Below are 17,201 nucleotides of genomic sequence, written 5' to 3' on the forward strand. Positions count from 1 at the left end.
AGACACCACTGCCCTCCTTGCATTCCTTTGGGCACTTCAGAAGGACCAAGTCTGTCCCAGCTGTGTTCTGAAGGCTGACACTGCTCTGCCTTCAGAGGAGCAGCCTGAGCAGGAAAGCTCTGCTGGGCCCCCAAAGCTCCAGCCATAGCTCCGAGCAGAGGGGAGAGCCCTTGAGAGCTGCCAGACGTGCTGGACATGTTGGCACTGACCTCTCCTCCAGTGGCCCTGTCGAGTCCTTTATAAACAGTTCCGAAAGCCCTGGAGACAAAACAGCAGAGAAGAAAGAAGCAGTGCTTTAGGCCCTGGGAGTGAAAGCCAGCCCACACAGGAGATCTCTGCTGCCTGCAGCATTCACAAAACACCTGGGTGCATCGACCCTTCAAACACCAGAGCAGCAGCTGCCATGCAAGCTGTGCAAGAGAAAACTGAGGCCAACATGAAGGAAAAGGGATGGAGCAAATCCCAAATGTCTACACTGAATTCTTTTAGTTCAAAACCTGAGGTGGGGGATGGGTGTCTAAAAACCTGGAAAATGATGCATTACATTCTTTTGCATTTCCTGCCTAAGACTTGCAGGATCCACAGGGGCCCTGCCATCAGGCAGGTGATGCATTTTCCTCTCGAGTGCAGCAGCTCTGTGTCTGTTACTGAATGTATGGCTTTTACTACCTGTGCTGGGAAAAGCACTTCCTAGTTTTTCTTGAGAACTGCTTTCTAAGAGTCTGACTGGTGACCAGGTCACCACGTGAGTTGCTCTTTAAGGCAATCAAATTCCAGGCACTGAAGATCTTCCAGGTCCTGCTCCTTGCTGCAGGTGGGACACTGCCAGCCTCAGAGGCCTTTGACAGTGCCTTCTGACCACAGTTACCAATTTGGATTAGGACTGAGAGACAGCAGGATCATACCCCAGTGTCTGAAGGTCTCTCCTGACTTCTCACTTGATCCTGCACCAGCCAAATACCTGGCCCTACTTGTGCATAAGTAACTGCCATGCACTTACCCTTGGCCAATCTGCCCCAGTTCCAGGTATTTCTCAGCAGGCTCCCCCACGCTCACCATGTTCCCTGAAAGAAACCACATGGAAGATGCTCCCTCCCAGATGGAGACCCTGCCCTGCAGCAGAGCCAGAATGCAGCCCCACTCCCTGGGGCCATGAGCCCCTTGGTCTCAGCTGGGGAAGGACAGTAAATGACTCCGTGACATTCAGCTGCAGAGCAGCACGAGGTGCAGCTCATGCAGAGACACACGCACAGCACCCTGCTCTGGCACACAGGAACAGAACAGACGTACTCAGCTGCATCAGGCACCACTCCCCTCTCCCCTCTGGCTGCGAGGCTGTGCTGCTGTCAGAATGTTCAGCCCAGGATCCCACAGCAGAGGGAGGTTCAGTGTCCTCTCCCCAAGCAGAGGCAGGTTCTCCGTCCTCTTCCCAAAGAGCTGCAGGTTCTCCATCCTCTTCCCAAAATGCTGCAGGTTGGCCATCATCCCACGCTGTGGGAGCTTTTCTATCCTCATCCCATTCCAGGGGACATCCACCATCCTCGTCGCACGCCGGGAGATGTCCGCTGTCCTTGTCCCACACTGCGGGAGCCTCACCGTTGTATTCCCAAACCACGGGGTGTTCGCCCTCATCCCCCAGAACAGCAGGAAGCTCACTGCTGTCTTCTTCCTCTCTGGAAGCAGAGGGAGCCAGAGGAGGCGCTGATGCAGCTTTTCCGCCCTGTGGACAGGCAGTAGTGTGAGGGACAGGAAGTTCTATCTCAGTTATCACCTTATTTATCCTCAGCTACTCATCCAGCTGCGCTATGCAGAAACAAAGTTCAGAGTTGTCCAAACTAACAATGGGCTAAAGTTGACATTGCCGCTTATTGTTGGGAATTTGATATTTCACCGTGGCTAAGGCCAGTCTTCTACCTGCAAAACCAGGCCTGCAGCTCTTCTAAAACTCTTCAGCAGAAAAGGAGAAAACTGCCAGGGATCCCTTTGCTGTTGCTGCTGCAAAGACCCTGACAGGAGCTTTCCTTCAGCCTCCCAGCATGGCACTCAGCTGCCACACACAGAGCTCACAACTTGCTGCACAATTCTGAACACCAAAGGTTTCTTCCCACTCACCGAAGGAGGAGCTGCTTGGGATCCACGCATGAGGTGCCCTGCAGTGGGAGAGGGAACATGAACCAGATGCTGGTAGGAAAAAAAAACTGCCTGTGGTGGGAAGTGCCACAGAGCAAGGCAACCCCAAGAGAGCATTTTGCTTTCACAGCATCCCTCCAGGAGCCACAGTCCCTTCACAGAGCAAGCAAAAGAGCAGCACAAAATACTGGGCTGTGTCGGTTCTTGGCTGGACCAGCAAATGGAGGGAGTTCTAGGCTCCACTGCCACAGACGCCCTGCTTGAGGGAACAGAACCCGTGCGGGCCTCATTGCAAACGCCTCGCTGGCTGTAGACACCCCCTTCTTCAGCTGCAGCTGCTGGCAGGAGCTCTGCCAATCTAATGGTGTCTTCATGGCAATTTGGTTACAAAGTCAACTGGGGTCCAGAGGAAGAACAGAAAGCACACAGCAAGCCCAACGCCACAGATGCTGCAGCCAGGGAAAAAGTCAACTTACTTGCCAAGTGGGTTAAAAAATATCCTGAATAAGCCACAGAGTACAGAGTGCAAACTGCAGCAACCACTGGCTGGATCATTGTGGCTGTGCTGCACACGTCTGCAGACTGTAGCCCTGCAAGCACAGAAGGACACACGTCAGGGGCTGGGCTGAGAATGCCTCGGGCAGGAGGATCCTCTGGCAATCAGCAGGCACCCAGCGCTGCTCCGGGCACTGAGGCCTCTGTCCCACAGCAATGGGAACACCACTGGGATGTGGCAACGTTCCTGTGACATCACAGCAGCAGCTCACGCAAAAACCACTTGGAAGGTTCTCCTATGTCACAAAGGAGCACAAAGAATCCTCCCAGGGCACAGCCTACTGCCCAAAGGATCCAAGAGGAACTCTGCAAATGCAGCAAACAAGGACACCCCATAATCCAGTGTGAACGCTGAGGAGGAGCAAGGACGGGACAAAACCAAAGGAAACATGACCTTTAGTCACTGATGCTTCTGACTAAAACCAGCAAGGCTTGTTCCATCTGGGATCTTTGTTCTAGTTCTAAAAACAAGCAAGGTTCTCCACTCTAAATATACAGAATGCAGAAACTGGGGAGGAGGTGGGATTAGGAAGGAGGAGGAGCAGGAGAAGGGAGATAGGAAAAGGAGGAGCAGTAAGGGGAGGAGCAGGAGGAGACAGAGAAGGAGAAACAGGAGGTTCCAGTGCTCCCTGTGGCCGCAGCCCCCGGGACCATCAGCCCCACCGCATCCTGCAGGTCAGCAGGGAGGGAAAGCTCATCCCAATCCTATCGGGGGGTCCCTGAGAGGGTTTTTTTAAATTGGGGTGTGTTTGGAGCTCGCATATTGCGGAATTGAACCCCAAATATCATCTGGTATCCCTGGGAGGTTTTTTCCTGTGTGTGTGTTTGGATCTTGCAGGACCCGAAAGATGAGCCTCTTGGGGGGATATTTGGGGGTCCATGTGGCCATTGTCCAGTATTGGCAGGGGGTCCAGTATTGGCCCTGGGAACACCTGGGAGAGCAGAGGAGAGGAACCCCTGCGACCTCTAGAGTAGGGAGAGCAGAGAGGGGTGATCCCGGAGCTGGGGGGTCCCTGGCAGCCTGGAATGGGGGGGAGGGACCTCTGGGATCGCAGGGATCTCAAAGTGAGGCATCAGTGAAGAAGGGACCCCATGGACCCCCCAAAAGCCCTTGGATCATCCCTAAGCAGGACCCTGGAGAAGGGGGAACCCCTGGAGCCATTGGACTCCCATCATCCAAAGGAAGGGAAACTTCTGGGACCCCAAAGTGGAGAAATCAGAGATAGGGAACACCTTGGAGGGTTTTTTTGGGTTGAATCTTGATATTTTGGAGAATTTCATGGATGCAAGACACCTCCTACATTCTAGAGATGGATTTGGGCAGGAGGGGCCCCCAGCCCGAGGAGCCCCCAACTTGTTTTTCCCCTCAAACCAGGATTTGTCATTCCCAAGCCACGGCTGGATGGAGGAAGAAGAAAAGCCCCACAAGTGCTTGGAATGTGAGAAGAGCTTCTGCTACAGCTCCCACCTGAGGGAACACCAGAACATCCACACTGGGGAATGGCTCTGTGGGTATGGGAAATGTGGGAAGAGTTTCAGTTGAAGCTCCAACCTCACCAAGGACCACAAGATCCACACTGGGGAATGGCCTGGAATGTGGGAAGACCTTGAGGTCTTCCTCACTGGGCTCTGGCCGCCGTCTCACCGAGCTCCGGCGCCGCCGCTCCCGGGCCCGCACACACGCTCCGGCAATGGCGCCTTAGCTCCGCCAGGGGCGCTCTGGGGGCGGCACCGGGGCCGGGCTTCTCCCCGCTCTGCCCAATCAGCGCGGCAGAACGAGGAGTGACGGCAGAATCGGCCAATCGCAGCGAGGTGCGGGCTCTGCACACGGCCCAGCCCCGGCCCGAGCTCTCAGGGCCCCCCGGGCTGTGTGAGGGGAAAAGCCGGAGATGAGGAACAGCCCTGGAACGGGCCCGGGCCTGGGTCTGAGTCGGGATTTGTCTGAAAACACCAACAAAGTTCTCCGGAGCTCCCGGCACGCCTTTCCCAGCCCTGCGTGTTGGGAGGCTCCAGCTCAGCGGGAAGCCCTGGAGCCTCACATCTGCTACCGCAATTCAGAAGCGTCGGTGCATGGCTTTGATTTTCCCCCCAGAAATGAGAAAACTGCCCCAAGTCCCTTCAGCTGAGTGGACGAGGGGACAGATTTCAAGCAGAAAACTCACCAAGTCGTTTTTCCGCATTGGTTGGAAAGAACCACCCAAGGCGACGCGAACCGGGCTCTCCTCCAGCTGCTGTCCCAGCTGAAGCCCTCGCTGGCTGCTCCGGGCTGGATGCGCACACTGGGAGCACCGGGAAGGCTGATGGAGCGGCTCCAGGGCTCCCCCAGCCGGGATGGAACGTGGCAGGGGGAACCACCGGGCAGCTGGTGCCGAGGGAACACGAGCGACACCGGGGGCGCCTTCGCAAGCACTTAACGCGAAAGGTAAAATACCGTGGAACACAAAAGCAACAGGGCAACACGAGGATGTGTCCTGTTGTTGTGGGGTGACGCTGGTGCGATGCCAGCGTTATAAAGGAGAAACAAAAAGTCCCAAGATATTCAGCAAAATTTAAGTTGCTTTATTTGATGCAGACGGAGCAAGCAGTGCTGGGGAACGTGAGGGGTCACCGCCCACTCCACGCTCCACCGAACCTTGGTTTGCAGCCTCTTCTTACAGTATGGCCTCTTGTTGTAATCAGTAATTTTTGGTTTTTTGCTGTCATAACTTTGCCAGGTAAGCAGTGGTGGTTGAATAAATCTCTGTAAAGTCTTTGGTCTCACAGATAACCATCTGGTCTTGGTAAATAAAAACAGGCAAAAATCAGAAAGTCTGGTCTTTTGTAGATGGGCAGCATTGATAAAACAATTGGAAATTGACTGAGAAAGAGGGGCAGGGTCTGGGAGGGACTATGGGGACAGTGGGATGCACGGAGGAGACACTGGGATGCACGGAGGAGACACTGGGAGGGACTGGGATGGACTGGGAGAGCCACAGGAGACACTGGGGGAGCGGCAGGAAGCCCTGGGGATGGACACAAGGAGTGCTGAGGGCTCTGGGGTGATTCCCAGGGAGGTTTTGAGGGGCTCCAGGGTCATTCCCAGGGAAGGGCCTGTCAGGACATGCTCTGCTGCACGCTCACCTCTCTGCTCCATGAGGAACGGGCCGGACAATTCGTAGTGTTGGCACCGAGTGCTCCCCAGAGCCCACATGTACTCCAGCCATTCCAGGTTGCTGATCAAGCACTTCACATTCATCTCCCCATAGGGGGTGTCCACCCTTCTCCCTCTTCCTTCTTTCTCATCGTCCCCCTCCATTATCGTCAGCTGCTCCCCAGTTCGCTCTTGGTGTCCCATTCCCTCTTTATGCCTATTTTGAGGAATGATAATATAGTCTTTAAATAATAATAATAATCAAATGTAAACCTAATTATGCTACTGAAATTATGTATGGAGTTTCTTTCACCTGATATGAATTCCTTTGGGAATCCCTCAGGGGCTGGTCCATGGATTTGTAGGATTTGTTCTGGTGTCTGCTAATCTGGTCCCCATTTTTGGCAATGCCTTGCAGCCAGGGATGCATCAATTGATCACTTTTCTCTAATTAAATCATCACATACTTGGATTCCCAACTGATTTTTCTAGGCTCGCAAAAACAGCCCAGTGCTCTGGTACACCCTCTAGAACCTGGGCAGTGACAGCACGTGTTGGAGTGGGGAGAGGGATGGTTCCCTCTGACATTTGATAGTAAAGTTTTCACAACCTTCTCCGTTTGCTGTTTCCCTTTGCAGCTTAACCAGTTTCTGTTGCAGTCAGATGTCCACACTATGGACTCTGCCTTGAGCTGTGCAAATTCCACCTGTGCAAGCAGGCAGAGCTTGGGGTGGGGGACAGAGGGAGTCAGCCCAATTCCTCCCCCAGGCAAGAACACTTGGGTACATTTTCCACACTTTGCCCCAGCAGTGTTAATTTGCATTTCTAAAGCTCCTCTCCTGGCTGCCTGGAGCCATTGCTTCTCTTCCAGAGCAGCCATTGGATAACTCACAGGTGGACCTACAGAATTTGCTGTATTTTTTTATCCTTTTTTTTTCTTTTAAACAGTATTCTATCAACTGTTTATGCTTTAAAGCTTCATCCTAAAAGCTCTTCTCGTTTTGCAAAATGCAGCCTAAAGGCGAGCACCATAAAACCCAGATGGAAATTTTGCCATCACTAATAGCCATTGAGGAAGATACCCAAAAATTTCCATTGCAATCAAGTTTTTTCTACTTCTCCTAGCTGTAAAAATTGATTGTCACTTCCCTGGCCCAAGTGACAGTAGAGAAGTTGGATTATTAACGAAAAATTATTCTAATGGTGTAATTTTTGTCACTGAAACTGCGGGAAAAACAAAAACTCTCCAAGACTATCTTTAGTGTTAGAGAGTCAAGGCGTTACTTGATTCTGGTCAGGATGGGTGACAGAAATAATTTCATCCACGCATAGCCCAGGTGTGCAGAGAAAATCATGCCATGACACATGCATTTTACTAGATTATTCCTAAACTGTATACAGTCTGAACCCATTGCAATGCGTTGCTTTAATGTTCATTGCTTGCAAGTTGTGTAGTTCTCACTATTTGGTTTCCTACTGGACCCGGATTTCTCCCCCTCTGATGTTAATTAGGTCCAGACTCCTGCATTTCCTTGTCGGCCTTTTCCAGACCAGGTGTCTCCAGCTGTGCAGGGGGCAGTGTGTGGGGTGGGTGTTCCTTGATGGTTGCGGATGGTCTTTGATGTTCTGTTAATGGTCGTTATGTTTGTGGATATCTTTTGGGCTATTCCAGTCTGTTGAGATGTTAATCTCATCCCTGTTCAGTGGGGTAGCATTCCATAAAAAAGCCTTTAATATTCCTTTCCCGAAGGGGCAGGCAAACCAAGTCTGAGTAGGGAAATAGGATGTTTAAAAATGTCAAGTGTGTATATTTTCCAAGCATCGACTCGCAGGCAGCCCAGTGTGTGAGTGGAATTGAGAGGCAGAGTGGAATTCTGCCGCTGTCTTCCCCAGCAGCTGTGGGAGTGCAGGCACAGAAAGCAGCGAAGCTCCAGCAGTGGCAGCAAGGATTGTCCCCAGTGGCTGGAGATGCCGAAGGAGGGTGCCCAGGCAGAGGATTTCAGCAGAGGATCTGTGGGCAGGCCCAGGGGCTTGCCCCGCTGTGGAGCCCTGGCTGCTGCTGCTGCTGCTGCGTTGCCTTCAGGGCAGGGTCAGTGGCAGCCTCCCATGCTGGTGCTGCAGCCGGGAAGTCCAAATGTCCGGGGCTTCAGAGACCCTGAGCCGAGGGTGAGGGGTCCCATTGTAATAAAAACAACATAAAAATTGTTCATTAAAATAAAAGGACTACCAAGAGTTCAATAAAATAACAAAGAATAGAACCGGATCTGAGAGGGCACAAGTCATGCACCCGTAGTCCACAATAATGTCTTGATTTGTTTGAGCTGAGTTAATTAACCATACTTAGGTATCCATTGTTCAACGTGTAAAAAGGATCTACTGATAAGGCAGAAGTTCTGCCGGGAAGAGGAGTCTTCTTCATTCCAACGACCACCAGAGGGCAAAGTATGACCCCTAGCAACAGGCAGTGCCAGCGCAGACACGATTGCAAAAGGGACACGTACACCAGAAACAAGGGGTATAAAACCCAAAGGACTGAGAGAGGAAAGTGCGCGCCGTTGGTGGAGTGCTAACTCCCGGCCGCCCAGCGCTGCTTTTGCTTGTTACCGCTTGCTTAATAAATTCCACTGCTTGATGTACAATTGGCTCTGAGTCAGTGTGTGTATCAAACACTTATAACAAATTGGTGCTGTGACTCGGATAAGGGCAACCCGGTGGGAGACCTCCACCAGGGAGGCGCCCCGCTTCTAGCGGCCTTGGTGCTGCGTCCACCCTCCTGGACCCTTACCGACGAACCCTAAATTGGCAACAAGTAAAGGAAAACCAGTAACCCCATAATCTTTGTGCACGAAGCCCCGGGCGAAGACTCAGGAAGCGTAAGTATATTTGGGAATCCGCTCGGTTGGGGTTGGGTATCCCAGGACACAGCAAATGAGACGCCCAATGTGGGCGAAGTGAGTGCGGACCTCTGAGTAGTGCGGTTCCCAAATCCCGCGAGGGACTGGGCCACAAAAAGAGGGAAACGTGTGTGTGAGTGTTTGTGAGTGTTCTGGAAGATGGGACAGGGGAAAAGCAAGCCCTCTGATCCCATGGGTAAGGGACCCCAGTAAAGCTCCCCCAGATACCCCCTGACAGTCCGTTAGGGATGATGATTAAATATTGGAATGATTATCCTTCTAGGAAAGGGAAGGATAAGGTCAAAATTATCCATTATTGTATGGAGGTGTGGGGAGGGAAAAAGATCCGTGGAGATAATCTGTTTTGGCCAGTATTCGGAAGTTCCGAAGATTGGATTTGCCAGGTATGAAATATTTATGTAAACTCTAAAGAACCTTTTTGCCTGGAAGAAAGCGAATATGCTGCCCTTTGGATAGTGGGAGAAACTAGGACTAGATTGTTTGCCCTAAACACCTGGGGAGGGAAAAAGAAATCTAAACGATCCGAGGAGGTCCCGACTGCTCCCCCCCTGCCATACATATCTCCTCCTCTCCCAGTTCCCCCACCTCCCCAGGCACAAGTCCTAGAGTCAGATCATGAGGAAGAATCCGGGGAACGAGAATTGGGGAACCACGAGTTAAGATCTGAAGATAACCGAAGGATCACTCGCAGCCAGTCTAGGAGAGATAGAGAAGGTCCAACCCTGTATCCATTAAGAGAAGTGGGCCTGGGGATGATCCCTAATCCAAATGCTGGACAACAGGGGCAGCCTGCCCAAATACTGGGCATAGGCTATGTAGAAGTGCCCCTTAATTCTGGAGATGTTAGAGAATTCAAGAAGGAGATGGGACATTTGCTAGAAGATCCCCTTGGGGTGGCGGAAAGGGTTGATCAATTTTTGGGTCCCAATATATATACGTGGGATGAAATGCAGTCTATCATAGGAATTTTGTTCTCTTCTGAGGAAAGGAGAATGATCAGAACAGCGGGAATGAGGGTGTGGGACAGGGACCACCAGGCAGGTCCCCAAGCTGATGTGAAGTGGCCATTGCACCGCCCTAATTGGGATAAGCAAAATCCACAGCACCGAGCCCACATGGCAGACTTAAGAACTATCCTAATCCAAGGAATCCAGGAATCTGTCCCTCGGGGACAAAATGTAAATAAAGCCTTCTGTGAAAGCCCAAAGAAGGATGAGGACCCTACTGCATGGATAGAGAGGCTCCGAAGGTCATTTCAACTATATTCCGGGGTGAACCCCGATACTCCAGAAGGTCAAGTGTTATTAAAAACTCAATTTGTAGCAAAATCTTGGCCTGACATCAGAAAAAAGTTAGAGAAAATTGAGGATTGGCATGATCGTGGTTTAGACGAATTGTTGCGGGAAGCGCAGAAGGTGTATGTCCGGTGAGAACAAGAAGGACACAAGAAACAGGCTAGAGTAATGATGGCAGTAGTACGTGAGGAGCAACGGGTAACAACTAGTCGATTCTCCTCGAAGGGGGGCCCTCCTAGAAACAGAAATGTGCCTAGAGAAAAGGAGGGTACCCAGGGGACTTGTTATTATTGTGGAAGGAGAGGGCATTTTCGGAAAGATTGTTGGAAAAGGATTGCAGATGAGAAAGAATTTAAGGAAGATTAGGGGGGTCAGGGGCTCTATTTGCTGGGGACCCGAGAAAGATCAGAGCCCCTGGTAAAGCTGAAAGTAGGTCCCCAGCAACAGGAAATAGAGTTTTTAATTGACACTGGAGCAGAAAGGTCCACAGTACAAAGCCTCCCTTTAGGATGTAAAATATCAAAAGAAAGAATCCAAGTTGTGGGAGCGAAGGGAGAACCTTTTAGTGTAGTTGTGATTAAAGATGTAGCTTTTGAAAGCAGCTCAAAATTGGGTTTAGGAACCCTCCTGTTGGTACCTGGAGCTGATTACAATCTTTTAGGAAGAGATCTTATGGTAGAATTAGGAATTGAAATTAGTATAGAAAATAAACGATTAACAGTAAAATTATGTCCATTGCGAGTAGAGGATGAACAGGAAATAAACCCAGAAGTTTGGTATACCCCCGACACTGTGGGTCGATTGGAGATAGAACCGTTTGAAGTGACATTGAAAGACCCTGACATTCCAGTAAAGATTAAGCAATATCCAATTTCAGATGAAGGGAAAATGGGGATAAAACCCGAAGTTGAAAGACTTCTAAAACAAGGATTGTTGGAACCCTGCATGTCCCCTTTTAATACACCCATTCTCCCTGTTAAGAAACCTGATGGGAAATACCGGTTAGTACATGATTTACGGGAAATTAATAAAAGAACCGTGGAACGATTTCCCGTAGTAGCAAACCCTTACACCCTGTTGAGCCAATTAGGACCTGATAATCAATGGTATAGTGTAATAGATTTAAAAGATGCTTTTTGGGCGTGCCCCTTGAAAGAGAATTGTAGGGATTATTTTGCATTTGAGTGGGAAGACCCAGATACTCATAGAAAACAGCAGCTTCGCTGGACGGTTCTTCCTCAAGGATTTACCGAGTCCCCCAATTTGTTCGGCCAAGCACTTGAACAATTACTAAGTGATTATAAGTTAGGAGAAGGGGCCGTGTTGATTCAATATGTGGATGACTTGTTGATTGCTGGCAAGGAGGAATGGGTGGTAAGGCAAGAGAGCATAAAGCTGTTGAACTTCCTTAGTTTAAAAGGACTGAAGGTATCAAAATCTAAACTCCAGTTTGTAGAAGAAGAAGTAAAATACCTGGGATACAGGCTGAAGCAAGGAATGAAAAAGATAGATCCGGATAGGATAAAAGGGATCTTATCTATGCCAAGGCCACAAACAAAACGAGAGGTGAGGCAATTACTGGGATTATTTGGATATTGTAGACAATGGATGGAGGGGTTTAGTGGGAAAGTAAAATTTTTATATGAAAAATTAACCAAGACTGGTTTACTGAAGTGGAATCAGTTAGATGAAGACAAATTACAAATTCTCAAGACAGAGTTGGTAAATGCACCTGTATTAAGCCTCCCGGATTTAAAGAGGCCTTTTTATCTCTTTGTAAACACAACGGAAGGAACGGCATATGGGGTGTTAGCCCAGGATTGGGCTGGTAGTAAAAAGCCTGTGGCCTACCTATCTAAATTACTAGATCCGGTATCAAGGGGTTGGCCAACATGTTTGCAGTCGATAGTGGCTGCTGCTCTGTTAGTAAAAGAAGCTGTAAAAATCACTTTCGGGGGAGAGTTGCATGTTTTGTCCCCTCACAACATAAGGGGGGTCCTCCAACAGAAAGCAGACAAATGGATAACTGATGCTCGGCTTTTAAAATATGAAGGGATTCTTATATCTTCTCCTAAATTGAGCTTAGAGACTACCTCTCTCCAAAATCCCGCCCAATTTTTATATGGGGAACCGAGTGAAAACTTAAAGCATGATTGTTTAAGGGTAATAGAAGAACAAACAAAAATCAGACCAGACCTAGAAGAGGAAGAATTAGAATATGGGGAAAAACTGTTTGTGGATGGGTGTTCCCGAGTAGTTGAAGGAAGGAGAAAATCTGGTTATGCAGTAATTAATGGAAAGACCCTAGAGGTAATAGAATCAGGACCACTAAATTTTGTGTGGTCAGCGCAGGCTTGTGAATTGTATGCTGTATGGCGAGCACTGAAATTATTGAGAGGAAAAGCAGGAACAATCTTTACGGACTCAAAATATGCTTATGGGGTGGTGCATACCTTTGGAAAAATTTGGGAAGAGAGAGGTTTAATTAATTCCCAGGGAAAAGGATTAATTCATGAAGATTTAGTAAAGAAGGTTTTACAGGCTCTAAGGTGGCCCACTGAAATAGCTGTGGTCCATGTAAAAGGGCACCAGACTGGAGTAAACAATCGAGTGAGGGGAAATAACCTAGCAGATCACGAAGCAAAGGCCGCAGCCCTCAGGGTATTAAAAGAAAAGGCTGCAGGAGTTAAGAGAAATTGCTCCTTTTGTGAAAAAGATTTAAACAAATTACCTTGTATGTTTTGCTGGGAAGATTCCAAAATAGATAAGATAGAATGTGTCTGTTTGAACCCCATTAAGACGCATTGTTATTATCACGGGCCAATTCAAATACTCACATTCACTGAGGGAGAGCAACAGAAATTGAATGAAATGGGGGTAGTGAAGAAAGGAAATAAATGAGAATTGCCAGACGGTCACGAAGTTCTTCCAAAACCGGTAGCCTGAAGAATTTTGGAAGCCATCCACTCCAAAACTCAATGGGGTACACAAGCCTTAATAGATCAATTTGCTATTAAATATGTCTGTATTGGGATGTATAACTTAGCCAAACAGGTCACACAACGATGTTTAACCTGTCAAAAGGTGAATAAGAAGCAGTGGAGACAACGGGAAGCTGGGGGAAGGGATTTAGCGTGCAGACCTTTTTCACACATTCAAATTGACTTTACTGATTTGCCTAAGGTAGGGAGATACAAACATTTGTTAGTGATAATTGACCATTTAACCCATTTTGTAGAAGCTTTTCCTACCTCTAGAGCAACTACACAAGCAGTGGTGAAAATTTTGCTAGAAGATATCATCCCTCGATATGGGTTAATAGAGGTGATAGATTCGGACAGGGGGGGCACATTTTACATCTAAAATCGCTAAAGAAATTGTTTCAGCCCTGGGGACAAAATGGAAGTATCACACTCCTTGGCACCCACAGAGTTCGGGGCAAGTAGAAAGAATAAATAGAGAAATAAAGAAACAACTAACCAAGTTGATGTATGACACACAATTATCTTGGGTAAAATGTTTACCTTTAGCTTTGCTAAATATACGCACTCAACCCCGGACTGATGTAGGGATTTCCCCCTTTGAAATGCTTTACAGAATGCCGTATAATATGGGTGCCCCAGCGGATCATCCCGAGATAAGTAATCAACAAATTAATCATTACATAATACAGCTGACACAAGCTCGTGATAAACTCAGAAAAGCTGGATTATTGGTACAAAGACCTCCTCTTGACTTAGCGATTCACAATATAAAAGTGGGGATAAGGTTTTGGTTAAAACATGGAAAGAAAATACGTTAACTCCAACTTGGGAAGGTCCCTATGTTGTATTACTCACCACAGAAACTGCCATCAGAACCGCGGAAAAAGGCTGGACTCATGCAAGCAGGATAAAAGGACCTATACACCCCTCCTCCGAGGAACCGTGGAAAGTAACCAGCGCTCCAGGAGACCTTAGAGTCACCCTAAAACGCACTTAAATGAACACTGTGAAGGTAGTTTGGGTAAAATGGGACAGCGAAATTAAGTGTAACTACTTGATAACTGGATATTTCAAGATATATTGCTCAAACAAGGATTGTGGTCGTTATCCATTTGTATGTTTTGTTTGTAAAATTTGCCAAGAACGGTGGTGGGTCCATTGTTGGAAAGGAAGTCCACCTAGCGGTGTTTGTAAGAATTGCTATCAACTAGAAAGGGAGCTTACTGAAAGGATTTTACGTGAAGGGGAAAGGTATTCACAAGGGGGGGCAAGGCCAGAAAATTATTGCTTCCATCCTAATGAACCAGTTCCTTTCATAGCTAAAATCATTAAGGGAAATTGTAGAAAAGCAGTACCTGGGGTCTGGTGTTCTTCACCACAAGTGAAGGATAAGAACTGGGAATCCTACAAAAAGAGGCAACAAAAAACGACATGGCCCTCCTGAAGAATATCCTTGCTGCCGAGAAGATGGTTCCCCTCGCGGCTCGAAGCAAGCGAGTCGGCGAGCGAGGCAGAGGGATAAGAAAAGGTGGAGGAGAGAACCCACAGACTGGAACAATTCAGAAATGTTCCAAGAACTGCCTCAAGGATTTTAAATCCCAGAAATCACTCATAGACCCAGAGGGGGGGGTGCAAAAATAAAAATTTCACATTAGGACACAAAGGAATTGAAAATAAAAATCCACCAGGACCACACCCTTCTTGGCAGGTTATGGGAATTCTAGCTGTAATATATATACAAATCAGCCAAGTAGATGCTTATGAGAACAAGCATCAACCTTTCAAATGGTCTTTGATACCAATAGAAGACTCGATAGTTAAAAACTCAACAATTACGACTGCAGCCCCAAGCTTCCAAACACATTTGAGCTCAATTATTCGAGCAGGGACTGATAACACATACAAAAGACAAGTATAATCTAAGGCCTTTTATATGTGCCCAAGCTCAAATCCAGGACAGGGTTATTGCAATTGGCCTGGACATTACTATTGTGCATACTGGGGATGCGAAACTATTGCCTCTGATTGGGAACCGGGGGCAGGCCAAGACAGATACCTTAGAGTCGGGTGGGGACCACCTGGATGTCAAATACCCAAACATGGATATGATGGCACAGTGCAAGGGGAAAATCAAAATACCTGTTGGATGATTTACCTTAACATAACCAATCCACAGCATCCAGGGTGGAATATTGGGAAAATCTGGGGAATTTGGTTTTGGGAACCTGGCACAGACCGAGGAGGATTAATACTAATAAAGAAAGAAATAGCCCGAAAATTATATACCATCCAGAGGAATATGTATATCAAGCCCAAAATACCCCAGAACATCATTTACAAAAAAGAGAACCCTTTACAGCCCTTACTGTGGCCACACTTATATTGGTGGGCACTGCGGGAGCTGGTACGGGAATAGCTTCCCTAGTGAGACAAACAACAGAGTTTAATACATTAAGGATAGCAGTAGATGAAGATTTAGCTAGAATAGAAGAATCAATCACAGCCTTAGAAAAATCTGTTCAATCTTTATCTGAGGTAGTATTACAAAACCGAAGGGGGCTAGATTTAATCTTCCGTCAGCAAGGAGGATTGTGCGTCAGCAAGGAGGATTGTGCGCGGCACTTAAAGAAGAATGTTGCATTTATGCAGATCATACCGGGCTTGTTAGAGATACAATGGCTAAACTGAGAGAAAGGCTAGAGCAAAGAAAGCGAGAAAGAGAAGCTCAACAGTCCTGGTATGAAACTTGGTTCAACAGTTCTCCCTGGCTTACTACTCTGCTATCTACAGTTGCAGGTCCTTTGTTATTTCTGGTGTTCGGATTAACTTTCGGACCCTGCATCTTTAATAAGGTCATAGAAATTGTAAAAGGGCGATTAGAAGCTGCTCACCTGATGTTAAGTAAAGCTAAATACGAGCACATCTTAAATGATGAGGAGGTGGAAAAAGAGCTTGCACTGTGCTATCAGGAATTAAAAAGATTTAAGGAACAAATTATGAAAGAAGAAAAGGAGCGATTGTAATAAAAACAACATAAAAATTGTTCATTAAAATAAAAGGACTACCAAGAGTTCAATAAAATAACAAAGAATAGAACCGGATCTGAGAGGGCACAAGTCATGCACCCGTAGTCCACAAGAATGTCTTGATTAGTTTGAGCTGAGTTAATTAACCATACTTAGGTATCCATTGTTCAACGTGTAAAAAGGATCTACTGATAAGGCAGAAGTTCTGCCGGGAAGAGGAGTCTTCTTCATTCCAACGACCACCAGAGGGCAAAGTATGACCCCTATCAACAGGCAGTGCCAGCGCAGACACGATTGCAAAAGGGACACGTACACCAGAAACAAGGGGTATAAAACCCAAAGGACTGAGAGAGGAAAGTGCGCGCCCTTGGTGGAGTGCTAACTCCCGGCCGCCCAGCGCTGCTTTTGCTTGTTACCGCTTGCTTAATAAATTCCACTGCTTGATATACAATTGGCTCTGAGTCAGTGTGTGTATCAAACACTTATAACACCCCCGTGCTGAGCTGTGCTGGCGGCTGTTTCTGTGCTCAGGGACACCTGGAATGGGCCGGGCCACTTGGCCACCAGTGGTGCTTCTTTGCAGTCCTTAGGCAGGAGCCGATGTCCCGCTTGGATGCCGTGAGCAGCAAAGTGCCAAGGCAGGCTCTGTGCCAGCCCAGCTTCCTGTGGGAGAGATTTGCAAGAGACAGGATTGTGGTCACAGACTGTTTGAAATATGTATCCCTTATCTACACGGCTAGTGGGTGGGGAATTAGCAGGGTAAGGAATTCCCAACACCAGTTACAAGGGAGAGAATTGAGTGTCTGCTCTGGCTCTTATTCTTGCCCAAGCCAATGGTAAAAGCCTTACCCATGGCATCTTGGTTTCTATCAGCAGCTTGTAAAGGAGTTTCTTTATTTCCTTCTTCATTCTTTCTACCTGATCAGAGCTCTGGGGGTGCCAGGGCTTGTGGAGGTCCCTGTGGTATTCCTAAAGCAGCCATAGCCACTGAAGGGTCTTTGCTGTAAAATGAGTTCCCCATGTGAGTCTGTTGCTTCCCCAATCCCTTATCTTGGAAGTATTTGTTGTGGAAATGCCTTAAGGAGAGATGCAGTGATTGCTGAAGAATTCCGAATTGCTTTTGCCGGCCCGTTGGCTGACATGCTGTCACCAGGAGATATTTGAGC

The sequence above is a fragment of the Cinclus cinclus genome, unplaced genomic scaffold, assembly GCF_963662255.1.
Source record: "Cinclus cinclus unplaced genomic scaffold, bCinCin1.1 SCAFFOLD_120, whole genome shotgun sequence".
In the NCBI taxonomy this organism is placed as follows: Eukaryota; Metazoa; Chordata; class Aves; order Passeriformes; family Cinclidae; genus Cinclus; species Cinclus cinclus.